The sequence below is a fragment of the Apium graveolens genome, chromosome 5 (assembly GCF_009905375.1).
Source record: "Apium graveolens cultivar Ventura chromosome 5, ASM990537v1, whole genome shotgun sequence".
Lineage (NCBI taxonomy): Eukaryota > Viridiplantae > Streptophyta > Magnoliopsida > Apiales > Apiaceae > Apium > Apium graveolens.
Window position 1 is genome coordinate 61,902,112 of NC_133651.1, and position 20,409 is coordinate 61,922,520.

Here is a 20,409-nt window from a genome sequence, read left to right on the forward strand (position 1 = left end):
TATTGAAAAAATAATAGATAAATAATAGAGGAGATAGGGATAGCGAAATGGACTTGATCGATTTATGGATGATGGTTGAAGAATAGAGAAGTGATGGCTAAAACTCTAATTTCGGGGTCGACTATCAAAACCCTAAAAATCATATATTAGTTTGGTCATATACTATAGCGCATGAAATCAATATTCTGAAAATAACAAAACTAAATTAGTATCACCGTAAAGTTTAATAGTATAAACGTAGGAGAAAACTCGTTAATATACGTGAGAGCTTTTTAATGGAAATCAAAATATTTAACAAAGAAAAGTCACACGTATGTGATTCACAAACGTAGGTATAGTCCACGAATATCTTCATCAGATGAAGATCCAGAAGGCAAAAATCTCCGACCTACAAACATGAACATAAAAAAATTAACCCAAATTAATTAAACAAAATTGTAAACCATGTTAGTTATAAACATCTAAAACTTTAAGATTATGCAAACATGCAGATCAAATTTGCTATACGGAAGGAAAAAGTGAGTAGTAGAATATGGCTTAATAGGTTGGTTTATATTTATATAGATAAGAAAAGATCACAAATTTGTCTTTTATATAAATTTAAGTTCAGTTATTTTTAGTTATTTGAGAAATATTAAATGTATTTGATATTAGGTAAGCCTTATGTGAATAATACCATATGCTCAAGTTTGTCTCGACCTATTTTTAAATTATGCCATCAAATTTAATTTTTTTAGTTGAAATTTTTACACTTTTTATATATTATTCACATACACACACAAGCCGTCGAGGGTCTTTCGGGAAACAACCTCTTCATTCTTATGAATGAGGGGAAGGCCTGCGTACATCTTACCATTTTCAGACCCTGCGAAAGCGGAATATTCCCGGTATTTTGGTTTGGTTTGGTTTTAAATCTATTATATCTAATACAGCAACATGGGGGTTCGCTGAGCAAATTTAATCATAAATACAGTACTTAATATTCATACATAATTTGTTTTAACCATTAATGCTCATTCATTATTATATAATTAATACCGATTCATTCATTTAATTTTTATTACCTCAATTAAAATATCATTAATATGCAACTCATTCATTATTATATATTTAATATGGATTTATTCATGTAATTTTTATTACCTCAATTAAAAGATCATTAATATGCAAGTCATTAAAAATAATTTCTTTATAAAATTTACAAACTCAATTAAAAAAAATTAGTATAAAAAAATTAAATGATAATCCTTGCATAAGAATTCATATAATACATAATTGACTTACTAATATTGATTAGTTGTTGCATACTTAGTATATAAATTTATTTATAACTAATTATTAGAGAGATACATGCATGCATCATATAATACATAAGCTATCTCATAAGTGACTTAGTAATATCGATTAATTATTGCATACTTAATATATATATATATAACTAATTATTATATAAATACATGCACGCATACATGTATCCATATATACATACATACATATATCCATACAAACATATGTACGTATGTACATACATGTGTATATATATAACAATATAGTTAAAGATATTATATTTTCAGAGCAGGTTCTTAATTATCAGAGTAAAACAATAAAAATATTATATTATCCTTTTAATTTGCTTCGAAAATTAAAAACATAATATTCAAATGAAATTTCTCTTTTAGTTAATAATTCAATTTTTTTTGTCTACAAAAAATAAAATTGTACTTATTTTTAACATAAGTTAAATTCTAAAGACGAGAATACATAAATTATTAATTATCAAATTAATAATATAAATAAGTGAATTTTAAATATAAAGTAAAAATAATTATTAATAGTAATAGTAATGATTTTAAATTTCATTAAAAAATAAAAAATATTTAATTTGAATAGCAGGTCTATAAAACATATATATTAAAATTTCTAATAATAATAATAATAATAATAGTAATAATAATAATAATTATTATTATTATCAATATTATTATTATAAAAAAATAAACAATATTAATACATGAGAAACTTGAGTACAAAATCATGTTATTTATAAAAAAAAGTGGTAATACATTTAAATTATAATAAAATTTATTTTTACAAAATATTATTGTTCGTCGTTAATCTTAATGACAAAAAAATATATATAGATAAAAAGATATGCGAAAATCGTACAAAATCTTAGTATTAAAATAAAATTTATTTATTTATATTAATTGGTCAAACTTGAGTAAAGAATACTTCGTCTCTATTCGCCCCCGCCCCGAAAAACAGCACAGCGCCCATTCGATTCACACCTCAATTATGACATCCCTCCTCTCCCACTTCACACCCACCTTTAATCACACAGTTGACTTGGCATATACCATATTTATCACATTATAGTCTACTATAAATATTTGCGAATTAAATATTAAAAACAAATCAACTAGAGAAACTTATATATTAAATATGATTATGTGCATCACAACCATTTATACCTCTAACTGAATAAATATTTATATTTAATCATGTCATACTTTAAGTGTATATTCTTATATTTACACAAAAAAGTAAATTCAGGACTTTCATATATATATAGACACACACATATATATGTATATATATACATATATATATATATATTCTTATATTTACACAAAAAAATTAAATTCAGGATTTTCATATATATATATAGACACACACACATATATATGTATATATAATATATACATATATATATATATATTCTTATATTTACACAAAAAAATTAAATTCAGGACTTTCATATATATATAGACACACACACATATATATGTATATAATATATATATATAGACTGGTAGATATATTTGATAATGTCATGGCTAATATGTCTTATGTTTAGCTTTCAGATCTTGTGTGAACAGGATAGATCAGTACTTAACTGTTGATCAGTGCTTATACTGGAAGTCAGGACTTAAGGATATCAGTACTTATATTATCAGGAGATAATCATCAGAAGATAGATATCAGAACTTAAGTGCTGAAGGACGATCAGATAAGGACAGTAGCTGATTAAAGGAAAGAAGATAGAGATAAAACATAAGAAGAGATATGCATGAAGAAGGAATTCCATGAAGAATGGAATACTTGAAATAGAAGATATCTGATTGATATATTTTAGGAAGCAGAATTATATTCCATATCAATTAGCGATTATCTTGCAACTGTGTAATATATAAACACAGGCATAGGGTTTATACTATAAGTGTTATCATTATCGAAGTTATTAATATATATAACCCTAGCAGCTCTCGTGATATTTTTTCATCACTGAGAGGTAACAGTTCCATATTATAACAGAGTTTATTGTTTCAATAAAGTTTGTTTTCTGTTACTCAAGTTCTTTAAGTTCGATTTGAGTGTACTATACACTGTATTCACCCCCTCTACAGTGTGTGTGTGTGACCTAACAATTGGTATCAGAGCCTATCTGTTAACTTACATACAGTTAAAGATCCAAACACAATCATGTCGGACACAGAAACTCCAACTAAGCCTACCACAACTGAGGAACCACCAAAGACACAAATTCAGAGTCGGTATGAGACCATCAGAGTTCCCATACTGGGACCATCTGAATATCCCATATGAAAGGTAAGGATGACCATGTTCCTGGAAGCAACAGATCCAGAATATCTGGATAGAATCAAGGAAGGTCCTCACAAACCAACCAAACTCGCTGTTGTAGTTGCAGGTGAAGCAGCAATGACCGTACCAAAGGAGAAGAGTGATTATACTGCTGAGGACATAACATCAATTGCTAAGGATGCTAAGGTACGACACTTACTGCATAGTGCCATTGATAATGTAATGTCAAATAGGGTAATCAACTGCAAGACTGCTAAGGAGATATGGGATGCTCTGGAAACAAGATGTCAGGGAACTGACACAATTAAGAAGAACAGGAAGACAATACTCACTCAAGAGTATGAACACTTTGACTCAAAGACTAATGAGTCATTGAATGATTTATATGATAGATTTGTCAAACTTCTGAATGATTTGTCATTGGTTGATAAAGAGTATGATCTTGAAGATTCAAACCTTAAGTTCCTGTTAGCTCTTCCTGAATGCTGGGATTTGAAGGTAACGACAATAAGAGACAACTACAATCTTGATGAAACAACTCTTGACGAAATCTATGGAATGCTCAAGACACACGAGCTGGAGATGGAACAAAGAAGCAAGAGGAAAGGAGGAAAGTCAAGGACAGTTGCTCTTAAGGCTGAAGAAGAATTCCCCAAAGCAGCTTCCTCAAAGAAAGACAAGGGTAAAGCTCTTTTCATAAAGTCTGATACTGAGTCATCAAGTTCTGAGAGTGATGATGACTCAGATTCTGAAAGCTTGCCTGAGACTGATGCTGATGAGGAGATGATGAAGCTGTGTGCTCTTATGGTGAAAGGAATCACAAAGATTGTATACAGGAAGTTCAGGAAGGGAAAGAAGGTTTCCAGGAAAAGCATAAGTTCTGATAAGAAGAATTTCAGAAGATCTGAAGGCAGAGGAGGAAAGTCTGACAGAGGAGATTACACCAATGTTAAATGCTATAACTGTGGTGAGAAAGGCCACATATCTCCTGACTGCAAGAAGGTAAAGGGTGACAGAGGCAAGGCTCTTATCACAAAGCAGAAAAGCTGGATAGACACTTCAGACTCTGAAAGTGAGGAGAACTATGCATTGATGGCAAATGCTGATAAAGAAAGTGCTGAGAGCAGTTCTGAAGCTGCTGAAACAAAGGTACCTCAGACTACTTATGCTTTTCATACTGATGATATTAATGAGTTGAGAAGATATCTTAAAACTATGTTTGTTAGCTATAGAGATCAAACTTTAACATGTGAAAGATTAACTTCTGAAAATCTTGCATATAAGAAAAGAAATGATTTCTTAGAAAAAGAATTAGTCATATTCCATCAAACTCAAAAGGATAGAGATGATGCTTTTTATGTTAGGGATGAAGTGCTAAAAATGAATGAATCTCTAAAAACTGAGTTAGAAAAGGAAAGAGAAATAATCAGGATTTGGACTAACTCTGGCAGAACAACTCAAAATTTGCTAAGTAGTGAAAATTGGAAAGAGGGCTTAGGTTATGGAGAAAATAAGAATGATAAAGGAACTGAAAAAATTAAGCCTGTTGTTAAGCAAAAGCCAAAGTTAAAACCTGTTAAGTTTGTAACTGTAAAGTCTGATAATGAGAAATCAGAAGTTAAAGAGGAATTAACTTCTGACAAACTAAAACAGGAAAAGACAGCTGAAGTAAACATAGGCTTAATGACAAAGAAGCAGCTTAAGCATAAGCTGAAAGATGTCAAGAATGCAAACAAGGTAAAATCACCTAGGAAAAATAGTAATGGAAAGGAAGGTGTGAATAAAAGCAATGATTATAAACCTGTTCCTGATGCACCTAGGAAAACATGTCATAACTGTGGAAGTTCTAACCATCTGGCTTCTTTTTGCAGGAAAAATAAGAATATTAACTCCTTACCTTCGAAATCAGGAGTTAAGAGTCAGTCAGTTAGATACAAACCACAAAATCCTTGTTTTCATTGTGGTAGTTTATGGCATTCCATTTATACTTGTAAGGAATATCATAGTCTGTACTATGATTATTATCAAATAAAACCTTCTTTGAAGAAAGTTTCCATTGTTCCTTCTAGTATAAATTCTGATTCAAAGTCTGATAATGTAAATTCTGATAAGAAAAATGTTAACATAAACTCTGATGCTAAATCCGCTGCAAATGTTAACAAACTTAATAAAACCAAAGGATCCAAGCAAGTCTGGGTCCTTAAAACTAATAATTAGTGGTCCTTATGATTGCAGGGCAACAGGAAGAATATTCTAGTTCTGGACAGTGGATGTTCAGGTCATATGACTGGAAATAAGGCCCTGCTATCAGACTTTGTGGAGAAAGCTGGCCCAAGTGTTTCTTATGGAGATGGCAACATTGGAAAAACATTGGGATATGGCAATATCAATCTTGGGAATGTCATCATTAAAGAAGTAGCTCCGGTCTCAGGACTTAAACACAACCTTCTGAGTATAAGTCAAATCTGTGACAGAGGTTATCATGTTGATTTCTTTGAAGAACACTGTGAAATTATGAGTAAATCTAAAGGCAAAGTTGTTCTGAAAGGATATAGACGTGGTAACATTTATGAAGCTAAGCTTTTAACAAGTGCTGATGGCTCTGCAATCTGTCTGTTAAGTAGAGCATCAATTGAAGAAAGCTGGAATTGGCATAAGAAACTCTCTCATTTAAATTTTAACAATATAAATGAACTGGTCAAGAAAGATCTTGTGAGAGGATTGCCAAACACAGTATTTGCTCCTGATGGTCTTTGTGATTCATGTCAGAAAGCCAAACAAAGAAAATCCTCATTCAAGAGCAAGACTGAATCATCAATTCTTGAGCCTTATCATCTTATACATGTTGATCTATTTGGTCCAGTAAATGTCATGTCTATTGCAAAGAAGAAGTATGCGTTGGTCATAGTGGATGAGTTCACCAGATACACATGGGTGTATTTCTTGCACACAAAAAGTGAAACTGCATCTATCTTGATTGATCATGTCAAACAGCTGGATAAAATGGTCCAAAATTCTGTGAAAATTCTAAGAAGTGATAATGGCACTGAGTTCAAGAATCTGATAATGGAAGAGTTCTGTAAAAGCCATGGAATAAAGCAGGAATTTTCTGCTCCTGGAACTCCACAGCAAAATGGAGTTATTGAAAGGAAGAATAGAACTCTCATTGAAGCTGCACGTACAATGCTTGAAGAAGCAAAGCTTCCAACCTATTTCTGGGCTGAAGCTGTGCAGACTGCTTGTTTTACTCAAAATGCAACACTCATTAACAAGCATGGAAAAACACCATATGAGATGGTGAAGAAAAATAAGCCAAATCTGAAATATTTTCATGTATTTGGATGCAAGTGTTTTGTTCTCAAGACTCATCCTGAACAGCTATCAAAGTTTGATCTAAAAGCTGATGAAGGAATCTTTGTTGGATATCCACTTTCCACAAAAGCCTTCAGAGTCTATAATTTGAGAACAAAAGTGGTCATGGAATCTATCAATGTCTCTTTTGATGACAAGAAGATCACTGGTCTTAAAGATTTCGTTGATCATGATCAGCTGAGATTTGAAAATGAAGACTCATATTCTGATACTGAAAAACCTGATAGTCTAAGTCCTGATACTACAAACTCTGACGGATTAAACTCTGATGTTATTGAAACTGTGGTGACTACGTTAAAGGAAGATGCACCTATGCAGGGGGGGCATACTCAAGATTCTACCACATCTCAAGAAACATTAGAACATGCATCTGGCTCTTCAAGTTCTGATTCGTCAAGTTCTGATAAGCCAAGTTCTAATAGTGCTGAAAATCTAAATACTGAAGAATCCAACACAGAGAGCATAGTTTCAGGGGGAGCATCAGAAAATGAAAATGAAGATAGCATGGATCATGGGGGAGCATCCAGTTCTAGAGAAAACATTCCATCTGCAAGAAAGTGGACAAAATCACATACACCTGATTTGATAATTGGAAATCCTGATGCAGGTGTCAGAACTAGAACAGGTACTTCAAATGAGTGTCTATACAATTCTTTTCTCTCTCAGACTGAGCCAAAGAAAGTAGAAGAAGCTCTTCAAGATGCTGATTGGGTGCAAGTAATGCAGGAAGAGTTGAATGAATTTGAAAGAAAGAAAGTCTGGACCCTAGTGCCAAGACCAAAGAATAGATCTGTTGTTGGTACAAAGTGGGTATTCAGAAACAAAACTGATAGTGATGGCACAATTACAAGAAATAAGGCAAGGCTGGTTGCAAAAGGATATTCTCAACAGGAGGGAATTGATTATGATGAAACATTTGCACCAGTTGCTAGGTTAGAAGCCATAAGGATATTTTTGGCTTATGCTGCTCACAAAAAGTTTACTGTCTTTCAAATGGATGTGAAAAGTGATTTTCTCAAAGGAGAATTGGAGGAAGAGGTATATGTTGAACAACCTCCAGGTTTTGTAGATACCAAACATTCAGATTATGTCTACAGGCTTGATAAAGCACTTTATGGACTTAAGCAAGCTCCTAGAGCATGGTATGAGACTTTAGCTCAGTTTCTTCTGGAAAGTGGATTCAACAGAGGGACAATAGACAAAATACTGTTCTACCTCAACTATGGAAAGGACTTACTTTTGGTCCAGATTTATGTTGATGATATCATTTTTGGATCTACAAATGACAAACTTTACAAGAAGTTTGCCAAACTAATGCAGTCAAGATATCAGATGAGTATGATGGGGGAACTTAGCTATTTTCTGGGCCTTCAAGTCAAGCAGAATGAGGAAGGCACTTTTATTTGTCAAACCAAGTACACCAGAAACTTGCTAAAGAAATTTGGAATGCAAGATTGTTCAAGTGCATCCACCCCAATGGCCACTACAACAAAACTGGATAAGGATACCGGTAAATCAGTAGATATTACTGACTACAGAGGTATGATTGGCTCTCTACTCTATCTAACTGCTAGTAGACCTGATATCATGTATGCTACCTGTCTTTGTGCAAGATTTCAAGCAGATCCAAGAGAACCTCACTTAACAACTGTAAAAAGAATCTTTAAGTATCTTAAAGGAACAACTGCTCTGGGATTATGGTATCCTAGAGAATCAGATTTTAAACTAATAGGTTACTCAGATGCAGATTTTGCAGGTTGCAAAATTGACAGGAAAAGCACAAGTGGAAGCTGCCAATTTCTTGGAGGCAGATTGGTTTCTTGGTACAGCAAGAAACAAAAGTCAATTTCCACATCAACTGCAGAAGCAGAGTATATTGCTGTAGGAAGCTGCTGTGCACAGATTCTTTGGATGAAGAATTAATTACTGGATTATGGGTTAACATATTTTAAAATCCCTATTTACTGTGATAATCAAATTGCTATTGCTATGACAGGTAATCCAGTTCAACACTCAATGACAAAGCACATCAGCATCAGGTACCACTTCATCAGGGAACATGTGGATGAAGGTACAGTGGAATTGCATTTTGTTCCCACAGATCAACAGTTGGCAGATATCTTCACAAAACCATTATGTGAAGCTACTTTTACAAGATTGGTAAATGAACTTGGAATGGTTTCAGGTTCTTTCTTTAAATCTGCTTAGACTTGTTCTGTGTTATCAGACTTTATGCTCAGTATTTACAGAATTAATAGCATTGTGTATTCTGTGCTAAATTGATAAATGTCTTTAAATACTGACTGTTGTCTGATATATGTTTCTAAACTCTGATAAGTGATATGTTTGTTTTAGTACCTATTCAATCCTATGAGGATAACTGTGCTAGATACTGACCTAGTAGTCTTCAATAAACAAATGACTCCATGAAAGAAGTAATTATTTCAATGGAAATCTTATGACACTAGCAAATTCTGATAATTGAGCTTAGTTAAGTTTACTTTGTATATCTTATTACTAAGTCACAAATTAGAATAATGCTACTCATCTGTTAAGTTCTGATACTAGTAAAACTGCTGAGTGCACTAAGTGCTGATAGACCTCTCTTATCAAAAGAAAAAGCAAAAAGATTAAAGAATAAAATCAGGTACTCCTTTGAGATCTAGAGTAAAAATGTGAAAGGGACGACCCAAGTGCATTGCTGGTATTAAGTAAATATGCATTAGAAAAGCAAAATATTTTCTTGGTGACTTTTCACACTCTATGATTACTGGAGAAATACTCTGATAATAGCATAAATTCTAATAAACAGTCGTGACTCACTTACACTGAGAAGTCACTGTAAAATAGAATTTCAAAAGATGTATAAAATGAGCACAAAACAGATGAGGTGGACTCAAGCATGAACTCATTCATCAGTAGGTTTCAGGACAATGACAGATCTTTAGCAAAATTTTAGTTATGCCTTATTTCTAAGATATACTGAAGTGAATCAGCCTTTACTCTTTGTCTATTTTTAGCTTAATGCACACACTAATCACTCCATCTGAATGATGAAAATTTCTGTGGTGGTCTATGTTATTTTAGATAAACAGTCATTGTGTCATTTTTGCACAAATTCTGAGGACAAGTTCTAAGTTCCACGTTCTGATGATTAAGTTCTGACGTCCAAAACTCAGAACTTGTATGAGTATTTACTAAGATGGGCATTCCTTTTTCGAGTTAAGAAATTATGTTCTGATGACTGTTAAGTTCTGGTATAGGTCTAAGTTCTGATTTCTCAGTCTAATCCTTTACTTGGCTTATCTATGAATAAAATTTGATAACAGTCTCAGTTCGAACTTGAATATGTTGAAGTGGAAGATTAATAGTCACTATGATTAGGATTAATGGTATTTATACTTGTACAGTCCATTGTTTCTTGTGTCTTGTGCAGTCTAGACCATGCTTCCTCTTTCCAATGACTGTTACTCTTTTTCAAAGTCTAGGGAGACGAGGTAGAATTAATTCTACCTGTCAGCATTAAATATCTTTGCGTCTCTTGGCATTCTCTTGCCTATATAAACAGCCACTTCACATTAGTCTTCTCATCAAACTTTATCACAAATTCAGTCTTGTTTTTCATTTACTATCACAAATGGCTGAATTTGGCTGGTTCTACAATTACGGTGATGAGACTGTGCATGTCTTTTTGAATGGAATTCCAACTCCCTACCCTATCACCAATATCCCTCACAATCTCTGGATTCAATTTCCAGAGGTTATCAAACGTGATCTGGTGGCCGTTCGAAGAGACCTTTACCTTCGTCGTATTCGTCAGCAAGAGCGAATCATACGACTCGCCATCTTGTTCGTCGAAGATAGGAAGAGGAAGATGACTTAATCTCATCTTCTTCCTGTTCTTCTTCATCCTCAGCTTTGTCAGGCTTCTTAGCTAGGACTAAAGCTGTTGACGTTAGGATTAGAAGCTTAGGGAAAATCTTGTATAAGTACTGATGTAATTTTCATTTCATCAATGTATTATCTTGATATATTAATAAAAGTTGTTTTTACTTCAAGATTTTGTCTCTGAGTTATTTTATCTTGTGTTGTTAAATCTTGCTTGATATTCTGATGACCATTTAAATTTTGTCTTTATTTAAGTTCTGATTCTTTGTCAGCACTTATTCATCGAAATTATCTCGGTCATTTTTAACATGATTCATTTTCAGAATATTAATGTTGCAGTGAAAAATACTTCAATCAGTGCTAACGGTTTAAATTTTGAATTAAAACTGTGTCTCTTGTTAAATGGAACGGTTTTTCCTTGAAACAAGGCAACTGGGTGAGTAATCATTCCTGTTTTCTCGAGCCCAGTAACTATCCGTTATTACTGCATGTCTGACAGGTGTCCAACGGTAATATTTTTTTTGTATAAGTACAACAGAGAGAAGATTTCTATAATCTTTTTAATTTCTTCATCTTTTATCTCTCTTCTTACTTTTCCTCTCCTTCACTTTACTTTTTCCGTTGTTTTCATACATATATTATCTCAAACACCTAACAGGCATACTTGAATCTCAATATTTTTTCACATGGCACCAAAGGATTTAATCATTGATGGAGCAAAGTTTGTTCCAAACAACTATGCTGCAATTCTTGATCATGCTGAAGCTCCATCTGAATTACACTTTGTGCAAGATCTTCTTGCACATAGTGAGGTTGGGTACGCCTTAACTCAGCCTGAATTATTTTCAAGTCAACAAGTTCTGCGGTTCTGGAGGACTGGAGTTTTTGATGATGGTGGTAAACGAGGAACTCCCAGTATTATCTTCCAAGTGGGTGATTCATCCTATGTAGTCACTCCTGGTACAGTACGAAGAGCATTACATCTTCCAGAAGATTGTACCTTCTCTATACCAGAGGAATCAGAACTTCGGGGGTTAATGACTGAATTGGGATATGAAAAGAGTCTGACGAAACTTGGACAGTTGAAACGGGCTAATATCAGAAGAGAATGGAGTTTCTTCTTCGATTGCATCACCAAGGCTTTTGGCAACAAGTGTTCAAATTTTGATGCCATCCCAATTCTGAGTCAGCACATCGGGTATGCTATTATTCATCAAACTCATTTTGATTTTGTAACTGGGATAATTGGTTTTATTGGGGATAGGATGACAGAGGATCGAGATGTTGTTTATTTTGCTAGATTCTGTCAACTTATTTACACGTATTGTACTGTTGAATCCCAGTTAGTCAGCACTCAAACCCCACCTTTTAAGGTTGCAGAAAGGTACTTTAACGACCTGATAAATGCTGACACAAAGAAATCAATGGTGCGACAATTACAGATTCCTCAGTCTGTGAAACAGATTCTGGTAAATGCTGATCCTGCTACTTACAAATCTGTTTACTCAAATGTTCAACCAACTCACCATAACCAAAATCCATCAACCTCAGTACCTACCTCTCATTCTACTCAACCTACCCTCAGAACTTATCTCCAATCATATCTCTCCACTTCACAGACTGCTCAACCTTCTTCTTCAGCACCTACTGTGAAGCCTACATCCTCTACGCCAAAGAGAACAAAGACTGTTCCTCACACATCTCAAAAGAGGAGGAGAATTAATTTGAGAGATGAATCAGATTCTGAGGATCAGATTCCTTCTTCAGAACCTGTAGTCAATGAAGCTGAGAAGGTAACTTCTCAGAAGGATTCTGCATTTGGGGGTTCTAGGCTTCTCAAGAGGCTTAGACGTATGACGGTTCCTGACACTCCCAAGGAATCCAAATCAACAAGGAAGTACAAGAAACAGAGGGCACAAAGGCCAGTTTCAGATGATGAGGAGGAAGCAGCTAAGGAAGGGGATCAGGAATCTCTGATCTCACAAGACAAGGAATTTGCTCCAGTCACTTCTTCTCCATCAACTCCATCTCAGGAACCTGTATCTGACAAGGCTAATTCACCTTCTGTGTCTCTTGTTGATCCAGGAACAAGTGCTGAAATTGATATTCAGAACCTGGTTGTGCCTGAAATACTTTTCTTAGAAGCTCCAACAGCAAATAATCCTTCCACAACACCTGTTACTGATGCTGTTCAAACTCCTGAGTTATCACTCACACCTTCTCTGCATCAAGATGCTGATGATCAGATTTTAGGTGAGCATCAGGATATGGCTGTTGATCAGAACTTAATATCAGATCAGCAATTAGAGGATGCTGAAGCCTCCATTGCTACTCACACTGTTGTCTTATCAGAAGATACTGATTCTCTAAGTTCTGATGCTGCAAATGTTAGAGATACTGGTGAGGCTGCTACAACTGTAGATGCTGATGAAGCAGGTCCTTCAGGACATACTCCTCCACTGACTCTTCCAAAGTCTGAACTGGTAAAGGAGTTTGTTATCGGGGATGCACCAGTACCTTGGAGTGAAACTCCTGCAGGTCAGGAGTGGACTAAGGAATGAAACTTAGTTTCCTGTGTTCCAAATGCTTTACATCTTGCTGAGCACTTGACTAAAGCTGATAAAATGTTACATTCTGATGATTTTAAAACCCAGCTTAGAGTCACTGCATTGAGTACTAAACATTTACAAGGTCTTCATTCTAACACTCATGCAGAGCTACACAAGATTCAGGAGAACTTTATCAAACAGGAACAAGTTTGGAAAATTGATAAGAAAAAGTTCTTCCAACCTACCATTGACAGAGTTGCTTATATTGAGAAAACTCAAGAGAAGCAACAAGCTCAGATTGATCAAATTCTGACAAACCAAGCTTCTCAGCAATCGCAACTTACTGAAATCCAGACCTCAGTGGAACTACTTATCTCTCTTTTATTACCTGCTGATGCCAAAAAGGGGGAGAAGGTAATTAAGTCCAAATGCAAAACCAACAAGACACTGCAAGGAAAGGATGATGGAAAAGATGACCAAGGAAACTCTGGAATGGGTAGTGGTCATAGTCAAGGTAGAAGGTTTACATCAAGACAAGATAGTCACAGAACAAGTTCTGATACTGGGAAAAGAATAAGTTATGCTGCTGGTAAAAGGATAAGTTCTGATGAACTTCTAGATCTTGATGAGGAAATGTCAAGACAGTTATTTCTTCAAGAAAATCCAGGGATGGACTTGGAAAGTTTAAAGAAAGAAGAAGCCAGACTTAAATCAGAGAAAGTCACATCTAAATCTGAAGCTTCTGGTAAAAAGTTACTTCCAAAACCTAAAGGCATTGTGATCAAATAAAGGATACATACTGAAGAAACTTTGACTAGATCACAACCACAGATAGATCCAAGATTCAAGGGTAAAGAAAAGGTTGGTGAACCTATCAAGCCTTATGTATCTCCTGAGAAAGAAGAAATTACTGATGGAAAAGATGATCTTGCTCTGACTTCAAGGAAAGTTCTTAAAACAACCTCTGACATGGCTCAAGTTGTTCAGAGTCAAGAAATTGTAAGTTCTGATATTCAGAAGAAGCAAGTAACCTCTGACAGTGCTCAAGTTAACTTGATATCAATAGATCTAAAACACTCCTACCAGGATTCACTAAAGCAAAACAGACTCAATCTTTGAAGACTACTCCAAGTGGTTTTGAAGCAAGAGTAGTTACTGGAAAGGAAGCTAGAGATAAAACTGGATTGGGAAGTGCTGATGAAAGAAGAGTACACAACACTACCGATGATCCAACTTCCTTGAGTGAACCAGGTATTGGAGCAACTCCTGAGAGATTGAATCAACTAGAATCTGTACAGATGGTTTACCATACCTACTTGAAAGAATACATCATGTTGTATTTCACGACAGATGGTAGGGTTTATCATATAAGACAAAATGCCATTCCTTTGAAGTATTTTGAAGAATTGGAGCATGTACTTTTCTTACTTCAAGTGGATGACAGAATAACAGAGACTGCTGCAAACTACTTAAAAGAACAGATTCAGAGACAGAAAAGGCTTTATTCTGTTAAGTCTGACAGCAGATATGTTCCAAAGTACAGAGATCACAATGGGGATATTGTTGATATGAAGCCTAATACTGCACAGATCAGAACGTATCTTGGTATTAAGGGACTTGAATTCAATCTTGAATCTGACAAAGCTTATGTCATAAGACTAGACCAGGAGTTAAGGAAAGCAAAGATTAATGATCTCAGAGCTGCAATCTTTCAAACTGGTGAAGATACTGTAGAGCTTAAAGGTGTTAAAAGGAGAATGATTGATGAACTAAGATATGCTGAGAAATGTTTGTTGAAGAACTATCTCAGAACAACTCCTGACATCAGAGAGATCAGAAGTTGATGAAGCCAAGTCGAAGATCTACAACTACTTAAATTCTGATATTTATGCAGATTGAAGTTGTTATCAGAAGTTGAAATTGGTAAAACTTTAAGGACTGTAAGTTGTAGTTATCTAGTCTATTTCTCATGCATTTGTACTTAATGTTTTTGACATCATCAAATATCTGTTTAACTTGTATATTTTGTTAATTTACAAGTTGGGGGAGATTGTTAGATATATTTGATAATGTCATGGCTAATATGTCTTATGTTTAGCTTTCAGATCTTGTGTGAACAGGATAGATCAGTACTTAACTGTTGATCAGTGCTTATACTGGAAGTCAGGACTTAAGGATATCAGTACTTATATTATCAGGTGATAATCATCAGAAGATAGATATCAGAAGTTAAGTGCTGAAGGACGATCAGATAAGGACAGTAGATGATTAAAGGAAAGAAGATAGAGATAAAATATAAGAAGAGATATGCATGAAGAAGGAATTCCATGAAGAATGGAATACTTGGAATAGAAGATATCTGATTGATATATTTTAGGAAGCAGAATTATATTCCATATCAATTAGCGATTATCTTGTAACTGTATAATATATAAACACAGGCATAGGGTTTACACTATAAGTGTTATCATTATCGAAGTTATTAATATATATAACCCTAGCAGCTCTCGTGATATTTGTTCATCACTGAGAGGTAACAGTTCCATATTGTAACAGAGTTTATTGTTTCAATAAAGTTTGTTTTCTGTTACTCAAGTTCTTTAAGTTCGATTTGAGTGTACTATACACTGTATTCACCCCCTCTATAGTGTGTGTGTGACCTAACATAGACCTATGTGTTAATTTATGCAAAAAAAACCTTTAACTTATGGTGTTCATAATTGATAAAATATATGATTATGTTGGTTTACATTGGTATTTTACGGCATCATCATGGCGTGAACGAATAATATATATTAACTAAAATAAATAATCTTGGTAAAGTTTACATATGAAATACAACCAAGAAGCGCCTAGTATGTCGAGAGATGTGAATTTATTAATATTTTTTAAGAGAGGGGAAATAGTTACTAAGGTCGGAAATTAAAATTGAAGAATACTAAAATTCAAATAACAATTATAAAATAAAATTTTATGTAAACAAATATATCGTGCAGTAGTTTAGGCAATTACTAAAATTTCTGAAAAAACTTCCATAAATCGTCCTTAACGGTGAAAAACAAGAAATGTCACTGGTCTCTACGTCAATTGTAGATAAACACTATTGCACTAATGTCATTACAATAAAAATCTACTCATATACACAAATAAATCCATTAACATTCGGAGGGGGATAACATGAAATATTATCATAAATTATAACTAAAATAATATCGATTCGTCCAATCTAGAGCATGCCCGTGCATTGCACGGGCTATAGAGCTAGTTCTAATTTTACATATGAAAGGAAGTTTCATAAATCTATATAAATTAAAATCTTAATTTTATATAAATTCAAATTCTACTTCTATCTAAAATTGGATTTTGTTCTCTAAAATATAGGATCTAAAAATGAAGTTTCAATTTTATTAAATTAAAATAGAGGAACTCTAAAAAAATATATAAATAATTTTCAGACGATTCTGGAACTCCTGGAGTTTTCCTTTATATATTAATTAAGATATTGATTGATATTGATGATTCATTTATTATTTAAATTTCTCTCTCTATATATATTTTTGTTAATCTTTTTATTTATATATACTATACTAATATAATCACAAATGCTATGAGTAAACATAGAAATTTTAACAGAAAGGAACATTTTAATAATTACATGTACTAACCTAAAACTCGTGTGATGCACGAATTATTTTTAGTATTACGTTATTTTTTGAATTTAGTTTGAAGTAAAAAATTTAAGTTACGAAATTTATTTATTTGAAATTTTAATAATATGATTTGATAATATTTATTAATATGTATAAGTTATTGATACTACGGTTTTAAAAAACCGTAGTATTATAGGTGTGTTATATTTATATTTATTAATATACTTATTTGAAATTTATATTTTTATTGATATTTCTAGGTGTGTTAACGAAAGATTATTATATTTAATTAAAAGGTAAATTTTAGCTGATATCAATTTATATGAATTGTCATTAGTATCAAATTCCACTAATTATATTCAGATTTATGTTAGTTTAATATGTTTAAACCTGAATCTATGGTAAAATTTTATATGTCAATGGTAGGTAAAATTATACATTAACTAAATCGAGGTAATTATATTTACTATTTTTTTCATTGTATTTTAGTTCGGGGTGATTATTATTTTATTTTATAGATAATATGTATTATTTTATTTTATTTTGATGACATTATATCGATCCCACAAATTTTCTTTCAATTTGTTTTTGTTATAGCCCGTTCTAATAATATAATGTTTTTACCGCGATCAATAATATTATTATTTTATTTTAGCCCGATTCTTTAAATTTAACTAACTATATGTAGTTTTCTATTTTTTTAATTTAAAAATAGGTCAATAATATAATTTTGTTTAGCCCGTCCAGTGAATTTTATATATTATTTTATTTTAATGAAAATCATTATATATATTATAATTCTGTTATGAATATTTATCTATTTATGAAAGTATTTTATATTAAAAATTATTATAATTATGGTGATCAAACCAACTACCGACTAAACTTTCATTGTTTCGTTTTTAATAAAATAGTATAAATTAAATATATTACTCAAATACCTAAACACGTACAATATGTTTATCTTCCCCATCAATTTATTATTATTGTACTAGAAATAATTTATAGTCAATTAATTGTGTAAGTCAAATATTTAACAAAAAAAATTAAATTCATATTAAAATGTAAATGTAAACCCTTAATTTGTTATTTAAATTACATACGATACACACATTTTAATACAAAAAATTGACTATCAATACGGAGAGGAACATATCGGAGAGTTCTGTTATACTCTCTTCATGAAAGAACCGGGACAAATTATAATTTTGAATTTGTATATATAATTTTATTTTTCGTAAAAAATGGAAGTGTCCAGAGAAATTGCAAATTCTGGGGGCTGATTTATATAACAGAAAAGCAAATACTAAAAACACAACATATTCAAATTTATCCCGTAATATTTTACGGCCTACAATAAATTTAGAATTTATTCAATATGAGCCTATAAATATATGTTAAGTAAAATTTATGAATTTAATTCATTTTTATGAGTGTGATTATTGTTAATACAGGATTCACAATTATAAAAAATTGTTAAGTTTTATAAAATAAGTTAAAATTTTATTTAATTGTGTGTCATTTGCATATAAAAGAAAAACCCATAAATGAAATAAAATACAAATTCTAATTATCGTTAGAAGTGGTCAAGCTGTTTATGGTCAAATTTCTTAAATTTGAGAAGTACAACACTTGTTTGAATGTTAGTAAAGCATATCGCGAATCGCGATCATCCTCTATAGTGAACATATACTACTTAGTTTGACGTAGTAAAATGAAGTGAAAGATAGTTCCGTCACAGGCGCCTTAAAGTCTTGTAAGAACCCCGTTTTTTAGTCAAATAGTACGACCGGAGGCTGTGCTGTTTCCAAGCGCTGACTTCCAAGTTCCAAGATCTCCTGCAATTTATCAATTTCTTTTACAATAAAACTTTTTAATAATTTAACCGATTAGGCAAATACCGGGCGACTGTTTCATTAGTATTTTAGGAAGTTCAACACACTGTTATTTGCACTTACGTAATAGACAAATCCTTCTGAAATATAGGGGTGAGTATTCGGTTATTCGGTAACTGAACCGAAATATAATTCGGTTACCGAATACCGAATAAGGGTAAAAATCAGAACCGAATAGTGAACCGAAATAATTTCGGTTATTTACCGAACCGAAATAATTATTTCGGTTAAAACCGAAAACCGAATTAAAAAACCGAATTAGAATTTTTTTTTAAAATTTTAATAATAAAATATTTAATAAATTACAACAAAGATTAATGATCGTACAACAGTTAACTTACACTCTTAGCTCCACTTTCATGCACCTGAAATTTATGGTGTGGTGTTCTGATTACAATAAAAGTACTTCTAATTAGTTAGTTTATTTTTTTATTTTAGCAACTAAATTGAAGATCATGAAAACTAAATACATTAAAATCTAAATCAGGCAAATAACAATTAAATATAACAAATAAAAAGAGAGGAAAAGTGAAGTTGGGAACGGAGAATTGATAATTCAAGTGAAAAACAGAAAGGAGCTAGGTAAAAATAAGTAATTTATAAATAAATATATTTATGTATATATTAATATATATATATATATATATATTATTATATTTCGGTAATTTCGGTAATTCGGGTATTTCGGTAAAAAAACCGAAAAAACCGAAATACCGAATAACATAAAAAATCAGAATCGAATTAAAAACCGAATTATTTCGGTTCGGTAACCGAACCGAATTATTTCGGTTATTTCGGTTCGGTATTCGGTTAACCGAACCGAATGCTCACCCCTACTGAAATGTAGGACTTTTTTTTCCTTCTGTTTCTGTGTTGTTCAATTGTAATTGTCAGTAGTTTCTTACCGGGGCGTTTCCATTTTGCAGAATCTATTTATAAATAAAAAAATATTTTTATACTTTATTATGAAGTAAATAGACAATTGATTATTAGGTTGCAACTTATTTTTACTTCGTTGAAATATAAATCATATAGAATTTTTGAAACATATATTACATTGCAATTATAGTTTTTTAATACTAAATTGCAACTATAGTTATTCTTATATTTTATTTTACTTGCTAATGATTAATGGCATTTTATATAGGTGGAGTTGTAATTGATTTCCGTACATTTTAACGCTCATATTTTGAGTTCGGTTTTTTAACTAATACTTTCCGTTTCTTACTTATTTTTTTATATATTTTTTTATCATGGCAGGTATTTAAAATTATTACAAAGTTTAGTTTTATAATATATTTTTAAAATTTTTTTAATGTATACAAATTTAAATATTATATTTTTATTTAAAAAAAATATATTGAAACTATTTAGGCAGTTATATTTGAGGGGAGATTTAAGAAAAATTTAAATTAAATGTAAATGTATAGTCACCTATATAAAAAATTGGAG